Source organism: Callithrix jacchus, chromosome 11, assembly GCF_049354715.1.
Source record: "Callithrix jacchus isolate 240 chromosome 11, calJac240_pri, whole genome shotgun sequence".
Taxonomy (NCBI): Eukaryota; Metazoa; Chordata; class Mammalia; order Primates; family Cebidae; genus Callithrix; species Callithrix jacchus.
In genome coordinates, this window is record NC_133512.1 from 7,604,038 (window position 1) to 7,624,148 (window position 20,111).

General features: G+C 39.9%; 1 protein-coding gene and 1 non-coding gene across 10 annotated transcripts in view; one reads left to right on the plus strand and one right to left on the minus strand.

The window, feature by feature from the left end:
- POU6F2 (POU class 6 homeobox 2) overlaps positions 1 to 20,111 on the plus strand; it is a 481,859-nt gene that overhangs the window by 153,193 nt on the left and 308,555 nt on the right. The window lies entirely within an intron of this gene.
- Positions 12,336 to 12,467, minus strand: LOC118144003 (U4atac minor spliceosomal RNA). Its single transcript, XR_004728476.2, has one exon. It is a non-coding gene; the product is annotated as a U4atac minor spliceosomal RNA (small nuclear RNA).

Genomic DNA, 20,111 nt, shown 5'->3' on the forward strand with positions numbered 1-20,111 from the left:
ACCCCTGCCTTTATTTATATTTTAGTGGATTGTTTTTTCTGAATAAATGGTGCGATCTTGGCTCACCGCAACCTCTGCCTCCTGGGTTCAGGCAATTCTCCTGCCTCAGCCTCCTGAGTAGCTGGGATTACAGGCACGCGCCACCATGCCCAGCTAATTTTTTGTATTTTTAGTAGAGACAGGGTTTCACCATGTTGACCAGGATGGTCTCGATCTCTTGACCTCGTGATCCACCCGCCTCAGCCTCCCAAAGTGCTGGGATTACAGGCGTGAGCCACCGCGGCCGGCCCTGAATAGTCTTAATATCAGAAGTAGCTGTGGCATAGAGGGGTACATGCAATGAGGATATTATTACAAGAGAACTCCACTTTAGGAAGTTATCTTGCGTTTGGTGGTCTCCTAGTTGGTCCTCATAGTGATCAAGTTTAGCATCAGAAGAAGCTGCCAAAGGATCTAGTGAACTGATAGAATAAAATGATCACCTCAGTGTGTTAAGCACCATTCTCTTTGTGGGCAAGGTGAGAGACCAAGTTCTGTATACAGAACTCACCTTCATAGGATTTGGCATAATTAAGGATATGAAATGTTGATTAGAGCTTCCTGAGAACCGCTGAAGGACCATGCAGAAGAGATTGCCTGAAGCCAGGTCTGGTTGATCAGTGAAGATGTCTGGGAAGCTCCTTGCTCATTAGAAACGTCAAAGGTGATAGAGAATTCTAAACATGTTAAATAGCTGTCTATGTGAAAGAAATAGCAATATTTACCCAAACGGTGTCTGCTTTATAAGCAAGATGGCTTGACTGACCAGAGATGGGCATTTGGGAAATAAGAGCCACTTAAGGAGTGAGGGAGCTGAAGACGCCCAGGGTGAGGTTTTTGTATTAGCCTTTGAACCTCCGGGACCAACCTAGGGCAAGTTTGGTCTCATTGCAAGCACCCAGATAATTGCTAAAATAAGAGAAATGGGCTGGGGTGAGGGTAAAAGGAGGAACTTTATGGAGGATCTAGACAGATTGAAAAGTTTAAACATTTATTATTTTATTCTTTGTAGAAGGATTACTGAATCACATCAATTATTGAAGAAACTTAATTCCTGAGAAATCTTGAAAAGATTTCAAAAGCTGAATCGAGGAACTATGGACAAGGGGGCAAAAGAGGCTGACGTATTTAGGAAGTCTAAAGAGGAGGATCACCACCACAAGCCAAACAGCACATACCATCAAAATAGGTCTTCCTTCTTATTTCTCCTCCTCCCTCCCCTCCTTCTCTCTTTCCTTTCTTCTTAAAATATTTATAAAGTACCTACGAGGTATCAGGCACTGAGAACACAAAATTGACCACAACTTGGGCTTTGCCTTTCAAGAATTTGCCTTTTAGAAAGAAAACTACTGTATTCTCCTTGCTACCGAATAAAGTCACAAGATAAATAATATTTTAAAAGCTCACTTATGATAAGAAGTATCTGGATCTTACCCTCATGTATAGGAAATAAAACCATGTTGAACTGGAAGAGTCTGTTACTTTAAAAAGTTTCTCATAGTGCATAATTGGTTCTGAAGAAATGTGGGTAAATCTAATAATTTCAAGAGAATGTCCTATTTCCTATTACATGCATTGTAATTTCTTTGGAGCTGTATCTTAATTGTTGATGGCCTTTCAGTATGCTATAGATTCTATCCGTTTCTTTTAGGTTTATTCAGTCACCATTTTCATTCTCTATCCATCCCCTAATTGTCCCTGTAAGTAAATAACTAGTTTATTTGGGGAGTTACTCCTTCAAGAACGACCTGTAAGTTCAGGTGACATTTGGGGTGTGAATAAGTACCCATAATTTATCTATCATCCGGCAACACCTTTGTGAGTTTCTCTTATGGGTTGAATGGTGTTTACTGCTTTCTAATACCTCCATGGGAATCATCAACTATCTTTCTAAGTGCTTACTTTTCACATGAATGATCTCAGACAAAAATGTCATTTAGTATAATTATTATAGCAAATCCTTTACAATTGCCCAAGGGTATATTCTTCTTCCAAGGTGTTATTGCAGGAACACAGCTCTGAAGGTTTGAAGGGTCCTCCTTGCTCCTTCTGGAGGAGTCTTTGGTCTATGGTAGCCTCCTTTCTCCATTGGAATTTAAGTGGCCTAGGCTATTATTGACTCATGCAGAATTTACAACTTATAGGCAAGACATCGATGGTTTCTGCAATGAAGGCTTTCATTCCTTCACATAGCAGCACATTTGGTCACTTAGAGTGGATATTCCATGCCAGTTTCTTAGGGCTCCTTCTTAAGACTTCTCTCTCCATTTAAATCTGCCATTTCAAGGGAAAAGAAAAAAGTAAACTATTTTTTGCCACTCTATTATAGAGTACCTCTAATGTCTTTTTATAAAAATTCACTAAACATCAAAACAAAACATTTATTTCCTCCATAAGTTGGGAATTAATGTGTTCATTGAGAACTCTGCAGTGAGACAAGATAGCATGCTCACAAAAAAACTACTCTGAGAACAACTACACCATTTTAGAACATACTTGGAATTTGTGGGCATATGACATTTATGAGAGACAGAACCAGATCACACAGTTTTGACCAGTGTATGCCATTTATTATAAGTAATCAAATAAAGCCTGCCTGAGCAGAGAGAAGTAACTCCTTGGCACATTTGTTGAGCCTATTTGCAAATGTGTAGCATAAACTGTGCAGCATTTTAACCTTCTTACTTCTAACTGGCAATGGTTTTAACAGGTCCTGACATAAGTGGGATGACTCTAAAAAGGTTTTCCAAGTGCTTTTATTTGTTCTGAAATATTCTCACCCTTTGCAATTAGGTATTGGGTCTGGGATATTTTGAGTTTCCTTAGGCAATTTGCAGGGAAGGAACTGCCAGTGGAAAGGTTGGTACCCCACACTCCTCACCGCTTTCTCAGAAGTTGCTTTGTATAGTTTTAAGGGTGTGAGGTTGTGGATAATTCTTATTGTTTCATGTTTTCTTTAGGAGAGAAAAAGGATAACATAACCCACCCTCTATTCATTTTTATGTATTTGCTTTTCTCATCCTGGATCCAGAAAGGGCATGAGGAAGCTTACCTTCACAGAAATCACACAAGGAAAACTGCAACTTAAAATATTTAGAGGAGGAAATAACAAAGAGAAAAATGCACTCACTTTTTAAACAAATATCTACTGAGTGCCTGCTATGTGCACAGAATTGAGCTGAGCACTAAGGCTTCAGGGATAAGCCAAGCAGTTCTCTTTCATGGAGCCTGTAGTCTAAGGGAGAAACAAATGCTTATCACATAACCACATGTATATGCTGTGTTACGTGTTATGGAAGGGAGAGCACTGGAAATGATGATCTAATTTACTTCAAAGGAGAGAGGAGGCATATGATTAGCTTTCCCTGAAGGCTGAATAAGGATGCACTACTTTTAGAGGGTGGGCATGGTGGTGATGGGACAATAGATGTGATCTATTGTTGATTATGGAAGCTCCGTTAATTAGCCTATGCAGAGGTTCAGTCTATATCCAGCCATGTACTTAATTGCAGGGAATATTATGGCAAAATCTCATCAAAATACTTTTTTTAAGCACAGATATCCAGTGGTTTTATTTATTTAATTTTGAAAATAAATTTTAATGTGTATAATTGAAGTTCACATGATGTTATGGGATACATAAAGATACATAAAGACAGTGAAATGGCTGCTGTAGTGGAGCAGATTAACGTATCTATCATCTCACATAATTACTATTCTTTGTGATAAGATCAGCTAAGATCTATTTATTTAACCAACATTTTTAATACAGGACAATTTTATTAAATTTAGTCCTCACGTTGTACGTTAAGTCTCTGAACTTGTTCATCCTACATATTTGCTGTTTTGTATCCTTTGAACCATATCTCCCCATTTCCTTTCCCCCTACCTCCTGCTGCTGGTAACCACTGTTTCATTCTCTGTGTATTTGAGCCCTTACATATATAAAGGGCTCATATATATATAAAATAAGTGAGATCAAGCAAAATATTCTCCATATAAGTGAGATCAAGCAAAACTTTTCTGTTTCTGGCCTATTTTGCTTAGCATAATGCCTTTCAGTTTTATCCATTTTGTAGCAAATGGCAAGATTTCCTTTTTTAAGGCTGAGTAATTGTGTGTGTGTGTGTGTCTTTGTGTGTGTGTGTCTGTGTGTGTGTCTGTGTGTGTCTGTGTCTGTGTGTGTGTCTTTGTGTGTGTGTGCCTCTGTGTGTGTGTCTGTGTGTGTGTGTTTCTGTGTGTGTGTGGCTGTGTGTGTGTCTGTATGTGTGTGTCTGTGTGTGTGTCTGTGTGTGTGTCTATGTGTGTGTCTGTGTGTGTGTCTGTGTCTGTGTGTGTGTCTGTCTGTGTGTGTGTCTTTGTGTGTGTGTGTGCCTCTGTGTGTGTGTGTGTGTCTGTGTGTGTGTTTCTGTGTGTGTGTCTGTGTGTGTGTCTGTATGTGTGTGTCTGTGTGTGTATGTGTGTGTGTCTGTGTGTATGTCTGTGTCTGTGTGTGTGTCTTTGTGTGTGTGTGCCTCTGTGTGTATGTTTCTGTGTGTGTGTGTCTGTGTGTGTGTGTCTGTATGTGTGTGTCTGTGTGTGTATGTGTGTCTGTGTATGTCTGTGTGTGTGTCTGTGTGTGTCTGTGTGTGTGTGTTTCTGTGTATGTGTGTCTGTGTGTCTGTATGTGTTTGTGTGTGTGTCTGTGTGTGTCTGTGTGTGTGTGTGTGTGTGTGTGTGTGTGTATGGCATCTAGATTGTTTTCACCTATTGGCTATTGTGAATAATGCTGCAATGAACATAGGAGTGCAGATATCTTTACAAGGCGGTGATTTCATCTCCTTTGGGTAAACATCCAGAAGAAGAATTGCTGGGTCATATGATAGTTCTATTTTTATTTTCTTTAGGAACTTCCACACTGTTTTGTATAACAGCTGTACCAATCTACATTTCTTTCTTTTTTTCTTTTTTTTTTTTTTTAAGACAGGGTATCACTCTGTTTCCCAGGCTGAAGTATGGTGGCAGGATATCAGCTCACTGCAACTCTCCCTCCCAGGTTTAAGTGATTCTTCTGCCTCAGCCTCCTGAGTAGCTGGGATTACAGGTGGGTGCCACCATGCCCAGCTGATTTTTGTATTTTTATTAGAGATGGGGTTTTGCCATGTTGGCCAGGCTGGTCTTGAACTCCTGACCTTAGGTGATCTGCCTGCCTCAGTCCCCTAAAGTGCTGAGATTAGAGGCATGAGCCACTGCACCCAGCTCAATCTACATTTCTATCAACAGTGTCCTGTGTTCTCTTTTCTCCACAGTGTCGCCAACATTTGTTATCTTGTGACTTTTTGACAATGGCTATCCTTATGAGTATGAGCTGATATCTCATAGCGGTATTCATTTGCATTTCCCTGATGATTAGTGATGTTGAGCACCTTTATATTAAGTTATTTATAGAACTGAAGAAAGATTCCTCATTCAGAAAAAAATTCTTCTGATAATACAATTTATTCTTTGTCGACTATGTGGAATTGACTTTTTCCACTTTTTTTTTCATAGAACTCTTTTATCCTATGGGGGGTAGGGACTTCTGCCCTCCAAGTTTTCATCATGATTCCAAATGCACTACTGAAGTGGCATTGCCTTCTTTTCTATTAAACATGGGTTTTCTGCTGCTTCTAGAGAGTTCTATTCCTGATGGAGGTCAGCAAACTGCAAGGTCTAGCAATGATTGATCCCAGTCCCACACGGCATTTTACAAAGCCGAAGTAACAGCAGCCTGAGCCACTGAACAGTAAAAGTGGTTTTATGTTTCCAATGCCTGTCCTAAAGTAGTTTTAGAGGTCAGCATTGATCAATAAATCATTCTGATCACATGTATCCTCTCTGGGGGCCCATTAGCTAGTGGTGATGACTTAGTCATCTCACCATCAGCTTCATTAGTCCAGAAGTCCCTGAGACCACAAGTTCAAATCCCTGTTGAGCTGATGTAGCTCTTGGTCCTCCTGAAGTAGATAAATTGAGCTTCACATAGTTTGTCGTGCAGAGAGTTCTATGACGCATCATCTGCTCTCCAGTGGCAGTACAATATCTATGACCACTTTCTGAAAAAGGAGACAATGCCTGATCCTACCCTAGTAACTTCTCATTTTATCTAACTCAAATAACAAATATATGGCTTCTGAAATGATTAGATTTGTTAAATTCCTTAAAATGCTATGTCAGGGCAATGATGCCCTTTTGCCAATAATGCCATGCCCTTAACTGTGTGTACATGCTGTGAGGGCTTGGGAGAGGGAGGCTTTCAATTCAATTGCTTCCAAAACTCCAGCAGAGGACTAGAGTCAGGAAAAAATAAGGAGGAAGGGGACCACTGGTAACCCTTTTGAAAGATAGTAACAAGATGTCTGTATTTTTTCTCCTTGTGCCTTGTGAGTGGTAAGATTATCAGGATGAGAGTAACATCAGGGTGCCTTATCTTCCTTCTGTAGCCAAGAGGGCTCAAGAGAGAGAAAAAGGTGATCTGCCGACCAAGGACATCGTTCACACTGCATAGTTATGTTTGTATACTCATGTAATGTTAGAAAATGCAGTGAACTGAGAGTTTTAGTTGGGCAGGGCTTTGTCTGAAACTGTAGCCCAAAAGTATCATGAAGATTCTTATAATTGAGATGCTCAGGGTCCTGAAAAAAATCCTCAACAGTCAATATCTGATTAATCCTCCTCCAAGAGTTCCTGAGAAGTCAAACAAGAGGTGAAATTATGTTCCAGGCTGTGGGTGGGTAAGTGACCCCCAGCTGGTCTTTAGGAACTGGCTGTGGCTGTTACTTATTTTACTAGGCTGAAAAAAGCATAAGGACATTTGTGTCCCCAGAGGTTCCTGCCTCTCCTCCTGGCCACTGAAGAGAGATGCAAAGGAAGGCTGGTACTGAAGTTCCCTACCTGGTCCAAGCCTCTCCTTCCTTGTCCCTATATTAAGAGGTTTCCCATACCTGTTGGCAGAGCCCCCCAAAAGGTGGCAAATGGGCAAAGCAGTGGGGGGTGAAGCCCAAGAAGTCTGGTCTTCTCCCTGTGGGTGGGTGGGCTGAGCTTCCCAAGGTCACTCAGTGATTTGCTGCCAGAGTGGAAATCACTTCCTAGGTCCCCTGACTCGGCATCCAGCTCTCCATCCATTAGACCGTGCAGCCTCTCACCACCAGCGAGACACACTCAGGACACTTTAATTTCAGAGTTTGATTCTATGTCTATTTTTCAGCTATTTGCTGCAACATTCTGGGAAAGTAAGGTTTAAATTTCCTGCAATCCAAATCATTTTCTAGTTTACTTATAAGTGATTTTGAAACAGTTGGCCCTGGAAAGCTGACAACTTGATAAAATGTATCTTTCAAATCAACCTAGTGCTGCCTTTATATATAGTTAAATCACCCAAATCCAGGGTGCTGAGTTAAGAAACAGAGATCTTCTGTTCCCAGGCTGCCTGTCACTTTGGGTAAGAAAACACACAGAGTTATGCTCGCTTACGCTTACTCAAGTGAGGTCTCTTGGGAGAGAAATAAGCACTGGCTTTTGGCAGGTTTATCTGCTTTTAGCCAATAAGAAATGGTTTCTGAGGGATGTGCATGGGACAAAGGTGGTTTGGGGAGACTTAGTGTCAACACTAGCAGCCAATATAATGTTGATGGAGAAAAGATTTCATATATATATTATTATGAAGGTTGGAGGATTGCAGAGCAATACTGAGCATTCAACACCAATGATGGCAGTTTCTATTGCTTTAAAATAATAGATTGATCTGTATTTGAACTGATGTGGCATTTGTTCGTGACACCAAGCTGGGACTGATGCGACACACCTTGCATCTTCCTACACAAACCCGGGATCTTAGACATGGTGGCTTCTCTGATTTTGCTACACGGTATGATTGCGTCCCACCCTTTTGGGGCAAAATGGAGTCAAGAGCATGAAAAAAATAGGGAGTCATTTCAAAACATCTGCATTTATATCCCGAGATTCTAGATGTCAGCAGAAGGGTTTTCATGCATTTTTATTTCAGGGTGAATCAGTGAAATGAAATCGGTATCCTCATACTAGTACTGTAGTTAACAATTAATTAAAAGAAATGAACAGATACACTGATTAAGCTGCTTTCTTTTTTATTCCAATAGCCCAGATAAAGATGTGGTGCTACTTGTTCAGTTGTTTCCCTTCATCTCTGTATGATGCTTGTTATTCTAAAGAATGGGAATGTAAAAATCAGTACTGTAGTTGAGTCCCTTAACCTCCAGGCAAAAGAGTGCAGTACCATGAGCAGCCTTGGGGTTAAGGGGGCGCACTTGCAAAAACAGCCAGGTTGCTGGGAGGGTGAGAGATCAGATGGGTACCCTTGCCACTGGTATAAGGAGGGATGACAGCTAATTCAATATACTCTGCCACCTATAATGTTCACAAGTAAGTGGTAGGAACACATAAACATCAATACTATCTGTTTGAAATCTCGCTGTTCATAGTGGTAATTAGCTTTAAAAATAAAAGATGGTTTAGATTTTGAGAAATACTGTTATGAACACAATGAATAGCATACATTCGTCGTAGGTTCATTAGTCAAACATTTCAAAGTACAAACATTAATCTGGTGAAGTCATTTAAAATCAAGTTAAAAGGATTGTGTTTCCTACTTTCCCTGGTCATTCCCATACCCTGTTGTCTGTCTCCTTGGCTAAGTAGCTGAGCTGGGCATGGAAGACGGTAGTTACAGCATGGGCTTTGGAGTAAGGTAGACATGAGTGTGCTTCCTGCTTCGACTTTGCTTTTGGACCTCGGTATATAAGCTCTCTTGGTCCCGGAATAATAATGCCTGTATAGGACATTTGTGGAATTAAATGAGCAAACATACATATAACTCTTTGCTAGCACAGTAACTGCTCACTTAACAGCACTGTTACTGTTATGTGCTCATGTGTCTGAACATTATGTCTGAGTTCATTCACATCTAACATCCTTAAAGGCAAGGTTTATGCCTTGGTCTTCTCTATAGTACTTCCCATATTGCTAACAGTTGATCCATTTTATTGAAATTAATTGGATTAGAAATTGCAACCACAGGTAGAACCACTTTCTGGGATTGATAACCCTGAATGAAGCATGAATTCATGCTACTCTTTTGTATATAGGCTCTGTGGGTGAGGGTGGAACCTCATAGACAAGTTGAAAAGAGGATGACGACTGGGGAAGAGAATACTGCTACTGCAATGAATGTACTGATGATTGCCCTGGCTCCAGGCATAGTAACCTTTCCCTTTGTTTACTGTGAATCTAGGGAGAACTCCAGCAAAATGAAGAAGATGGCTGTATTTCTATAGTAATCTCATGGCACAGAAATAGTAAAATAGTTCAACATGTGCTGTTCACCTGATACTATGTGCTGATCCATGCTTTCAGGTTGTAGGACAGTTGGAAATTGTGCAAGGGGGCTGTGTGATAAAATGATCCCAGGACACAGACAGGTTCTCCCCTCTCATCTGGAAAAGAACCACACTGAACGTGAAAGCAGTATAGTGACTTTCCTCAACAGCCAGTGTGGTAGAATGAGTGATAAAGCAATCTCATACTCAAGCAGGAAAAACAAGATCAGATTAAAGATAAAGCATTTGGAGTTCTGAAAGGAACTGATCAACTTTTAAAAAGAAAGATAATTCCAAACCAATATTTCTCTTGCTATTACTGATTTTTTGTGGGGGGCTGGGAGGAGTTCAGTTCTAAATTTTTTTTTTCTTAGTAGTGAGATGGAACAACCTTATATGAGAGGAAAGAGATGAAGAGGGTGAGATGGAAAGGTTATTAAAAATCTTTTTCACTATAGCCAGGATGCCTTGCTTTCCAAAGTTACATAAAAATAGTGAAAAGTGGTTTTATTTTTGGGAAAAGAAGGAGGAGAGTAAGAGAATGATTTGTTGAAGACCATTCTGGAAAAGTATAATTTCCATTTAGAAAAACTGAACTTGCAAATTGTAAGCTCTGAAGTTGCAAATACCTTTGAAAAACTTTGCTAGTGTATCTATGTCAAATGTATCCTGTAATATTTGTCTTAAACTGGTTTCCTGTGTATTGAAAGGTTTTACTCTGATACATGTTGTATGAGAGGATGTGTAAATAAAGGGCAGACACCCAATTTTATCATTTACATTATAATTCAGTGGTCTTAATTTTTGTCCCCTAAGTTTTCTGAAAGGAAGATAGACTTGAAAGAGAGAAATTTATTTAAAAAGTTTACCTACTATATTTTAGTATGAAAATTTTACCTATATGTTTTTATATAAAATGTGTAAATAACCATATGGCAAATGCTATTCAATCAGTCACCCATATTAAATAATATAATACTATTATTGAAACCCCTGAGGATTCCTTCTTGATAAAATTCCCCTTCCTACTCCCAAAATCTAACACCTATCCTGAATTTGATGGATCGTATTATTTTTCATATTAAATATTAGTTTCAAAAAATACATATTAAATACACATTTTGGCTGATAGAGACAATGACCTCGGAAAAGGACTACATCTCTCTTCAAATGACCAAGTAAAATCCAGATTCTGAGTTTCTTGTCTAACACAGGCATGTAACACAAATAATGAGGGAATGTTTATGCTGTGTCTAAGATTAGTAGATTATAGTATGATAGTAAACATGTATTTTGCAAAAGGCCATCTTAACTATAGAGCACTATTAGATCATTTAAGTTAGCTGAATGATCATGAAAGAATTGGACAAGTGTTCAGTGACTTCTGAGGCTTTTCCATTATTCCATAGATATTTTGCAATTTCACGTGTTTTTTCCCTTTTAACCCTCTCGCTAGTCTTTATCTCAGCTATATAGTTTATGTCCAGTACTGTGCTTTATATTAATTGAGATAATATATAAAAAGAGTTTAGGAAACTATACAGCATGAAATGAATGCTATTTTAATTGCTCTGTTACTGAGAAAGCCTGAAATTTAAGAGATACTGCTTAAAGGGTAACAAAAAAAATCTCAGAGTGGGGTTTGCAAACTAACTTTAATACATGGAGGATTTCCTTCCAGATTTTTTGAGTTTTATGGCTGGAAGGAATCTTCTAGCCAGTCGTTCATCTTGTTTGTTTGAAGATACAAAATCTAAGGTATAGAGAAGTTAAATGACTCAAAAGCATGCAAGATCATTCAGGAAGATTCAAGATGAAAACCAGTGTTCCCAACCCCTCATTTATTGCTCTTCCCTTCCCTGCTTGCCTCTTCAGGAAAAGCAAGCTGGGGAGAGATATCTAGATTTCAGTCATGCACCATTTACATGCAAATACCTTCACCTAATGTCAAAGTAATGCTTTTGCGTCACTTGGCCTGGCAGTACTGAACAGAATGGTTTTCTTCCTGTTCAAAACTTTAAGGGGAGTTTTCTTTTGTTTCTACTGCAAACAAAATAGTCTCTCTTTTCCTAGTAACACCAGATATGTCCTTAGAACTTCTTTGTATTTATTGTAATCTGTGAATATTGTGTTTTACAGTCTGTAAATTAGATATGGAATTGAATACGGAGGCAGAGCACAGAGTGTTAAAGTGTTCAATTCCGATGGGGGAACCAGCGAGCGGTTAAGGCCTGGTGCATATAATGTTAATATTACATTAAGTACTATGTTATTGCACGAGATGCTTATTGTTAATGTCTGTGGGGAGGATCCGTTGCAAAGATTTCAATTTCAATAAACAGATTACTCAGTTCTACCATACACAATTAGGGAGGTGGTAATGAAATGGTTATAAAGTCCCTTGTGGATCTGTCATCTTTTTTTTTAATTTTGTAAATAACATCAGAAGCATTCTAGAGGGAAGTGCTTATGCATTTATTTATTATTGATTTTTTAAAAATACATTTAACGTTACTAGTTATTGCAAATCCAGTCTCCGTGAGTTAAAGAAGATAAGCTGTTTCTAGATTATTAAATGCTGAGTGTATGGGGAATTGTGAAGTGGCATCCTTCATATAAATATATTAAATATTAATGGACAGTGATGTAAGGAATTAATTTACAGCTACATTTACTTGGCAAATAAAACCGTATTAAGGTTTTGCCCTTTTGTTGCATGCATTGCATGTTTTAAAGAAACCCCTTTGGCTGATGGTTTGGATGACTGCAGCGATGCTGTCCCACAGCTGGAATCACGCACGATGGCAGAGAATCAAGTCGGGTTAACATGGGCTCTTTCAACAGGCAACAAATTGTTGGAGGCGCAACTTCAGTAAACTGGCAAAGTTGTTTTTTTTGTTTTTGTTTTTGTTTTTAGTTTTCATGTTTTCCAAAAATTGCACCAACGTGAAGCAAAGCTTCACGGTTGGTTGATGCGAGTGTGTTGCTTAGGCGTTAGCTGTACTGCCCTCACGGCACGCTCATTGGACAGTAGCGCAACCCCAAGGAAAGGATGATTAAACTGACAAAGTTTTGAGGGGTCCCCAAATGGTTAACTGTTATTTCTTCTGGGGCCTATAATAAAACAGTAAAAATGAATGCTGGATGGTTAGCAGCCAAAATTTCTTCTTGGAGTAAGATGCTTAATATAGCAGATAAAAATTCGGGATGCTAGCCATTCATTCCGGAAGCCATACTGCAGGCCGAGGAGCAGGGGTCTGAAGCAGGCTGTGGGGATTTTATTTTTTCCAGCTTCAGCAATTCATGTAACTTATCTGAGCTTTAGTTTCTTCATCTTTAAAATGTGAATAACTATATTATATTCTTCTTAGGGTGCTGTTATGGAGATTAAAGGAATAGTATACAGTAAGCACAAAACATAGTATATTGCTCATAGTACTCATTAATTATTAGCAATTTTAAAAAAGCATTCATATTCACTCCTGAATTCAGTAATTATTAAATATCTAGTTGACAGGACTGAGGATACAGTGTCGAATTGCAGTCCTCAAGTTTCATAGATTTTGCCAAATTTCTAGACATCATTGGGGACTGCCAAGGAATTTAGATAGAGTATTAGTCAGGTTTTTCAGAGACGCAGAACCAATAGGATACATAGAGAGATAGACATATATGGGTGGATTTAGGGAGCCAAGCTCCCTAATAAATGTGATTATGGAGGCTGAGAAGTCCCATTAAGGGCCATCTGCAAGCAGGAGAACCAGGGAAGCTACTGGTGTCACTCTTGGTCTGAGGCTGAAGGCCTAAGAACTGGGCATCTGCATGTGCAAATTCCAGAGTCCAAAGGCCAGAGAACCTGAAGTTCTGATGTCCACGGGCAAGAGAAGGGTGTTCCAGCTCCAGAAGAGAGAGCAAGTTTGCCTTTCCTCTGTCCTTTTGTTCTATTCAGGCCCCCACCAATTGGATGGTGCCCACCCACATTGGATGAGGATGGATCTTTCTTATTCAGTTCACTGATCCAAAATCCAAATGCCATCTCTTCTGGAAACACTCTCAGACATCCCCGGAAATAATGCTTACCAGCTATCTGGGTGTCCCCTAATCTAGCCAAGTTGACATAAAAAAATTAACTATTGCAGGCTGGGCGCAGTGGCTCACCCCTTTTATTCCAAGTACTTTGGGAGACCCAGATGGGTGGATCACTCGAGCTCAGGAGTTCAAGACCAGCCTGGCCAACATGGTGAAACCCCATCTCTACTAAAAATACAAAAAAATTAGCTAGGTGTGGTGTTGTGCACCTGTAATCCCAGCTACTCGGGAGGCTGAGGCAGGAGAATTGCTTGAACCTGGGAGGCGGCGGTTGTAGTGAGCCGAGATTGTGCCACTGCACTCCAGCGTGCACGACAGAGCAAGACTTTGTCTCAAAAACAAACAAAAAAAATTAATCATTGCAGATGCCCTCCTCCAGTGTCACATTGCTGTTGTTCTCTTTCATTGGCACTTTACAATTCCCCAAAGATAAGCAACTGTTTTTCTTTTCTCTGTTTCTTCTCCAATCCATTCTTCACTACTCATCCGAGAAGAGGTGTTAGACAAAAGCTCCCCCACGTGTAAGCACTGTGGAGCACCTGAATATATCGTTAACCCTGTCAGAAGTTATTGTCCAAAGACTTACACTTTTATATCTTCAACTACTGTATTTAATTTCTATGTAGTCTTTTTAAAGTATTGAAATATTCACACCTTTCTGCTGGGTAAACTCATATGCACATCTAGCTCAATCCAGATAATTATTGCATACCTACTCTGTGCAATGCACTGCAAGAGAAAATGCATAGAACATACATTAAAATGGGCATTATGCTAGGTACTGTGGTGGAAAGACGTAACAAAAGATGATAATAGATAGTAGGAGAAAGAATGAAAAGAAGGAAGGAAGGAAGGAAAAGAAGGAAGGGAGGGAAGAAGTAAATAAGGCAAAATGTGCTTTTGAAACTAAGAATTTGTCAATGAGAGAGAAGAGGAAGAAAAGAAAAAGAGGAGAGGGAAGGGGAGGCAAGAGAAAGAAAACAATGAACTTAAACCCATCAGAAAGGAGAAGGTAGACCAGTGGCTCTCAACCAGAAAGACACGCCTTCCCAGAATCTTCGGATGTCATGGGCAATTTGAGTAAGCCAATCCTGAGGTTCTGACATATGTAAGAGGACCACTATCTTGTTTCAGTGTCTCTGATGGTGTGGATAGAAGTGGAATTAGCAAGAGACACTGGGATGTAGGAATTGAGGAACTATCAGCAAACACAGGAGAGGACAGCATCCCAAGAGTTGAGAGAGGGTTTCTGAAAGAGGCTGTGGCCAGTGTGGAGCATATGTTATAGAGTTCCAAGCACACAGTGAACACTGAGTGAATGCTAGTTATTAAAATAATTTATTGATTCTGTGTGGAACATCCAGTAGAGGAAGACAGAATGACCAAGAGGATTTTATAATTTCAGTAAACCAGTGGTCAAGGCTTACTTCAGAGCTCTGGTGGGAGCAGTTTACCAGAAGGGTCCCTCCAGTCCCTCCTGTACTTTTCTGTCCCACAGACACTCTCTTTGTTTCTTCTACTTCAATGTCTCCAATTAGCCTTTCTGCTTGGAGCCTCTGCCCCAGTACACACCTCTGATTTTCCTTGTTGCCACTCGTCCATGGCAAACACCTCAGCTATCTACAAGAGAGAGTCATTCTGTGTATCAGGGGACACTGCTTTCTCATTTGTAACTGATATTCATCTAAAACTGACCTCCTGCCTTCCTGCTTCTGGGTTTTGCTCCAGCCCATTCTCATCTCCCTTGGTAGAAACCCTGCCTCTACCATCAGCCCCACTTAAAAATCAACATATTTCATGAAAACGTTGTTGCTTATTAATTCTTTGGGATTGACTTGCCTCAGTATTCTTAAAGCATTTATAGTACTATGTCTTGTATGACAGTTGTGAACTTGTAAATCTCCTTACTGAATTTAGGACTCTTGAAGGAGTGCCCACATGTTATAAGTGTTCAGAGGATAATTTTTGTCAGTGAATTAGTAAATGAGAGCATTACCATTTTTTGGTGACTCGGCCAAACAAATAGTTACTTGTTAAATAGATGTTGAAGTGAGTTCATTGCAGCTATTGACATCTTTCATTAACCTTTTAGTTCACACTTTGGGCACAAAGCAGTAATAACTTCTGCTGAAGGTTCTGGGTTAGACTATCAGAACTGTGAGAACCCAGGAGAAGCAAATGCGCAAGGGTGAGTCCCAGAGAGAGTTCCTGTTTCTTAGTCCTCTGTTGCAATCATCAGCTGCTCCAGGCACCATCTATTCCTAACTACAGTCTCTTGCCTTCTCTCTTTTCTCTTGCTTGCCCTTTTCTCTGCTGAGATTCATCTTCACAAATCTTTTTATGGGAAGATGGTTTAATACCTCACACTTCGTGTAGTACTTTATATTTTCAGAAAAACTGATATACTACTTGAGTCACTTCCGTCTGCCTGAAGTATATTTCTTTGTTCTAAGTTAGGCTCATTTCTGCAAATGTTAGTAGAATTGTAGTGCTAGAACTTAGTATTTCTTCAGTTTTCAGTCTTCCAAAGACAGCTGTATGACAGATATGTTGGTGTAGGTATTAACCCTGCCAGGCAAATCCAAGCTGGTGTCTTCGTTTTATAGATGAAAAAATGGGAGCCCAGAGAGGTCAAGCGATTTGCTCAAGGTAGCTGACTTCAAAATGGCCCGTGTAGACTGATGAGGCATCTTTCAAATCCTCAGAGCAAAGCCATATGAGTATTGCTTGGCTCATGGTTCTATCGGTCAGCGACAGGCACCTTGTCTCCCCACAATTTTTTTTTTAAACGGAGTCTCGCTCTATTACCAGGCTGGAGTGCAGTGGCGCGATGTGGGCTCTGACTCCCTAGTTCAGCCGATTCTTCTGCCTTAGCCTCCCAAGTAGCTGGGATTACAGGCATGTTCAGCTAATTTTTGTACTTTTAGTAGAGATGTGGTTTCACCATGTTGTCAAGAATGGTCTTGATCTCCTGACCTTATGATCTGTCCACCTCAGCCTCCCAATCCACAATTTTATAATACAAAAGCAGTACTATGCAAATCAGGGAAGAACATCTGGAGACAGAATAACAAAGAATAAGGGAAAAGATAAACAGATTATGCAAAACAGGAGGTAGACTGCCTTGCCTCTGCTTAAGTACATTTTCCCATGACATTTAGAGACCAAGAATTGGGTGTCTTCCCATGTGTCATCATCCTACATGGTATACTGGTCATCTTCTCCAATGTTTATTTCACCTGCATGGTACATTAACGCTGTCCTTGGATCAGAAAATAAGGCACTTGACTCACCATTCATCATAACACGTGCTTTGGATATATGTTTCTATTTGTGGGGATGCCTTTCTGCTGATCCATTTATACCCTCTTGTGGAGTTTCCATGGTGACCAGGAAGCATTTTTATAAGACACCTGGTCAGGGGCTGTAGATAAGTCTGTGCCTGTAGAACACGGAGAGTCTAAGTGCATATAGCAGGAAAAAAAAAGAAATTTGGTAAATGAATCCCTGTGATAGAAAAGGAGCTCCAGAGAGAAGACAAGAAGTATGCAAAAAAAACTTAGTGAGGAATATTTACAGTAGTTAGCACACTTTAATTTGGATTTTAATTTCTAACAATGGATGCTCTGTAGAAGACTAGTACATGTTCAGTAAGCAGGCTTGGTTGCAATGCCAGCTTGAGAAGGTTTAACTGGTAGACCTAGTTACTCTATGCCAATAAATACAATAAAGTTTTACATCTTCCAGAACTGTCTGTAGTTTCAAGGGAATAGGTTTTAACTTTGCTTCATCACACGGCGAGGTTTCGTTGTACCTGAATTTTGGTTTTTCCAAGACCAGATAGTCTCCATTTAGCAAGTCAGATAAATCTCCATGATGTTAAGTTTAATGTGAGTCCAACAGAGCCATGTTCCCCAAAGTGTGTTCCATGGTGCACCACTTCACCAGGGTGCTCACGGGTAACATACAAAACTCTAGATGTGTGGACAAAGAAGTTTAGTATAAACAGAGCTAAACACTTCTCAGAGCTGTAAGCCATTGTGCCGGTAAATTTTCATATACCGTATGCTGGTAAATTTCTAAGGAGGGATAGTATGCAGTATTTCTCAGACATTTTAGTAAATAAAACATTTCCCCTAGAACATACTGTAGTATCATTCAGAAAACGGAGTCACTTGGGTAAGTGCTGTTACAGAGCCTGGGTTTTCTAGGTCTCTGTGACATATCATTAGAGAGAAGACTGGGGCATGAACAACGTGGCACCTGTTGGCTGTGTGTCTCTACTATTGCCCCACACTCCAGAGAAGCTCTATGATTCATGGCAGCACCTCGTTTTGCTTTCCGACGTCTGGCTTGAACCTGTGCCAGTATGAATTTAACCCACTTAACTCTTTTATCAAGGAGAATTTTAAATGCAATGTGTCAGAGAGTAGATGATCAACTACATTCTGACAGAGAATGTCAAGTCCTGATCTACCTAAGGAAGTGTTTTGGACAATTAATTAGATAGTTTCTAAAAACCAAGAAATCATATCTCCCAAGAATCATGTCTAAACCATTAGCATTGTCTCCAAAAGCTGCTTTAATTCTCACGTTTGAATCTCTAGTGGAGATAAGAAGCTGTCTACTGGAGCTGCTAAAGTTGTGGAGGAGTTTCTAGAAGTAGCTTCATGAAAGGAGTAACACAGAGAACAGGGCATTATGATGCACTACCTGTAGTGGGAAGTGTTCTGGATGGAGATGCAGAGACTCGGGGACCTAGTCCCTCCTTTGACACTTATGAGGTAATTTTGACCAAGTCCCTTAAAATCTCTTTTGGGACAGCGTGTTCGGTGTCCTGTGGATCTCTCTTGCGTCAGTACCGTTTAGACAGAACAGATCCAGATACTCTCTATGAAATAAAAAAAATAAACCTCTCTTGGTCTCAGTTTTGTCTTTAAAATACAATGGCTAAAGCAATTTCACTACTGGGAATATTTCCAAAGGAAATGAAATCAGTGTGTTGAAGAGATGTCTGCACTCCCATGTTCATTGCCGCATTATTCACAATAGGTCAGAAACGGAAACAACTAAGTGTCCACCAATGGATGAAAGGGTAAAGAAAACGCAGTACGATACACAATGGAATACTATTCAGCCTTAAAAAACGAGAGAATCTTGTCATGTGTAACAGCATGGATGAGCCAGAAGGACAATATGTTAAAAGGAATAAGCCAGGTGCAGGTTATCAGAGGCTGAGAAAGGGATGAAGGCAGGGGAAAGGGGAGATGTTCAAAAGATACAAAATTTCAGTTAGGCAGAAGTTAGTTCAAGAGATCTACTATAAAACATGTGACCGTAGTTAATAATGATGCGTTGTATACTTGAAAATTGCTAAGAGGGTAAATTTTTAAGAGCTCTTACCACAAAAAAAGATAACTATAATTTCTATGTTAATTATCCTGATTCAGCCATTCCACAATGTATACATATTTCAAAACATGTTGTGTATGCTTCTGGTAATTACGATATACAACATGTTTTGAAATATATACAAATTTTACTTGTCAGTTAAAAAATAAATAATAGTAGTAAGTTTCAAGCATAGTGATTAAACTATCGATTGTTTTCACCATCTTTTCCTTCCTACATCCATGCTTTTCAAATGAAATCATTTCTATAAAGTGGACAAAAGCACTCCATAGAGTCCTGCTTGAAGGTCACAGAGAGGGACAGGTGGCAGAGTAGGTGGAGCTCTGAGCCCACTTCCATCGCATCCCTGTGACTTCCAGCAGGATTCTATGGAGCAGGGGAGGAACCCACTGTTCTGTAAGGTCCATATTAGCAATAAGGTCTGGGTGAGTTAAGTCCCATTTTGTGCTGGGTGCAGTGTCAGATGGGAAGGGATGCTGTGGAAGCATTAGCCATGTAGAGCTGCTGGGGTCCTTAGGGTGTGCACTGAAGCAGGGTGGAGTTCACAAAAAGGGTTGTAGCCAACATGGGAAAAGCCAGGGACAGGGCATGCTGGCCTCACACATATGAGCAAAGGAGAATGAAGATGAGAAGGAGAAGCTAAAGTCTAATACTCCTGTAGTTAAAGGGGAATATCTGTTAAGAATTTTGTGTCTGGAAGTTATGTCTTTATGGGAGGCTTTGCAAGGAGATGTTGATCCTCTTGTGTAAGATAACTAAGTCTTTTTCACTCTCATTCACTCCATTCCCAAGTCTGCATTAGGTATATTAGATATGGTCCCATTTTTCCTACTCATTAATATTAACATGGTACCACCTATTATTTTTATTTCTTTGAAGTCATCCTTGGCCTATTTATTTAAATTATGCAAAGAGTTTGTATTTCCTAAGATTACAGCTCCACTAAGATCAATGATTATGTCACGCTTCCCTAGGGATTACAGCCCGCCCTGACTGGCAGCACACTCAGTGTTTTCATAAGAATTTTCCATCCTGGTGATAATCGAATGCCCTTGATTAAAAGTCAGCCACACTTCCCCCAGCCCCTCATAAAGTGGTGTCTCAGATGGAACTAGCCCCTCCTTCATTTGTTAACCCTTTTAAGCCAGGCTGTGGCCCTGTGTTTGGTGCATTTAATGGGATGAAAACTCATTGAACTTG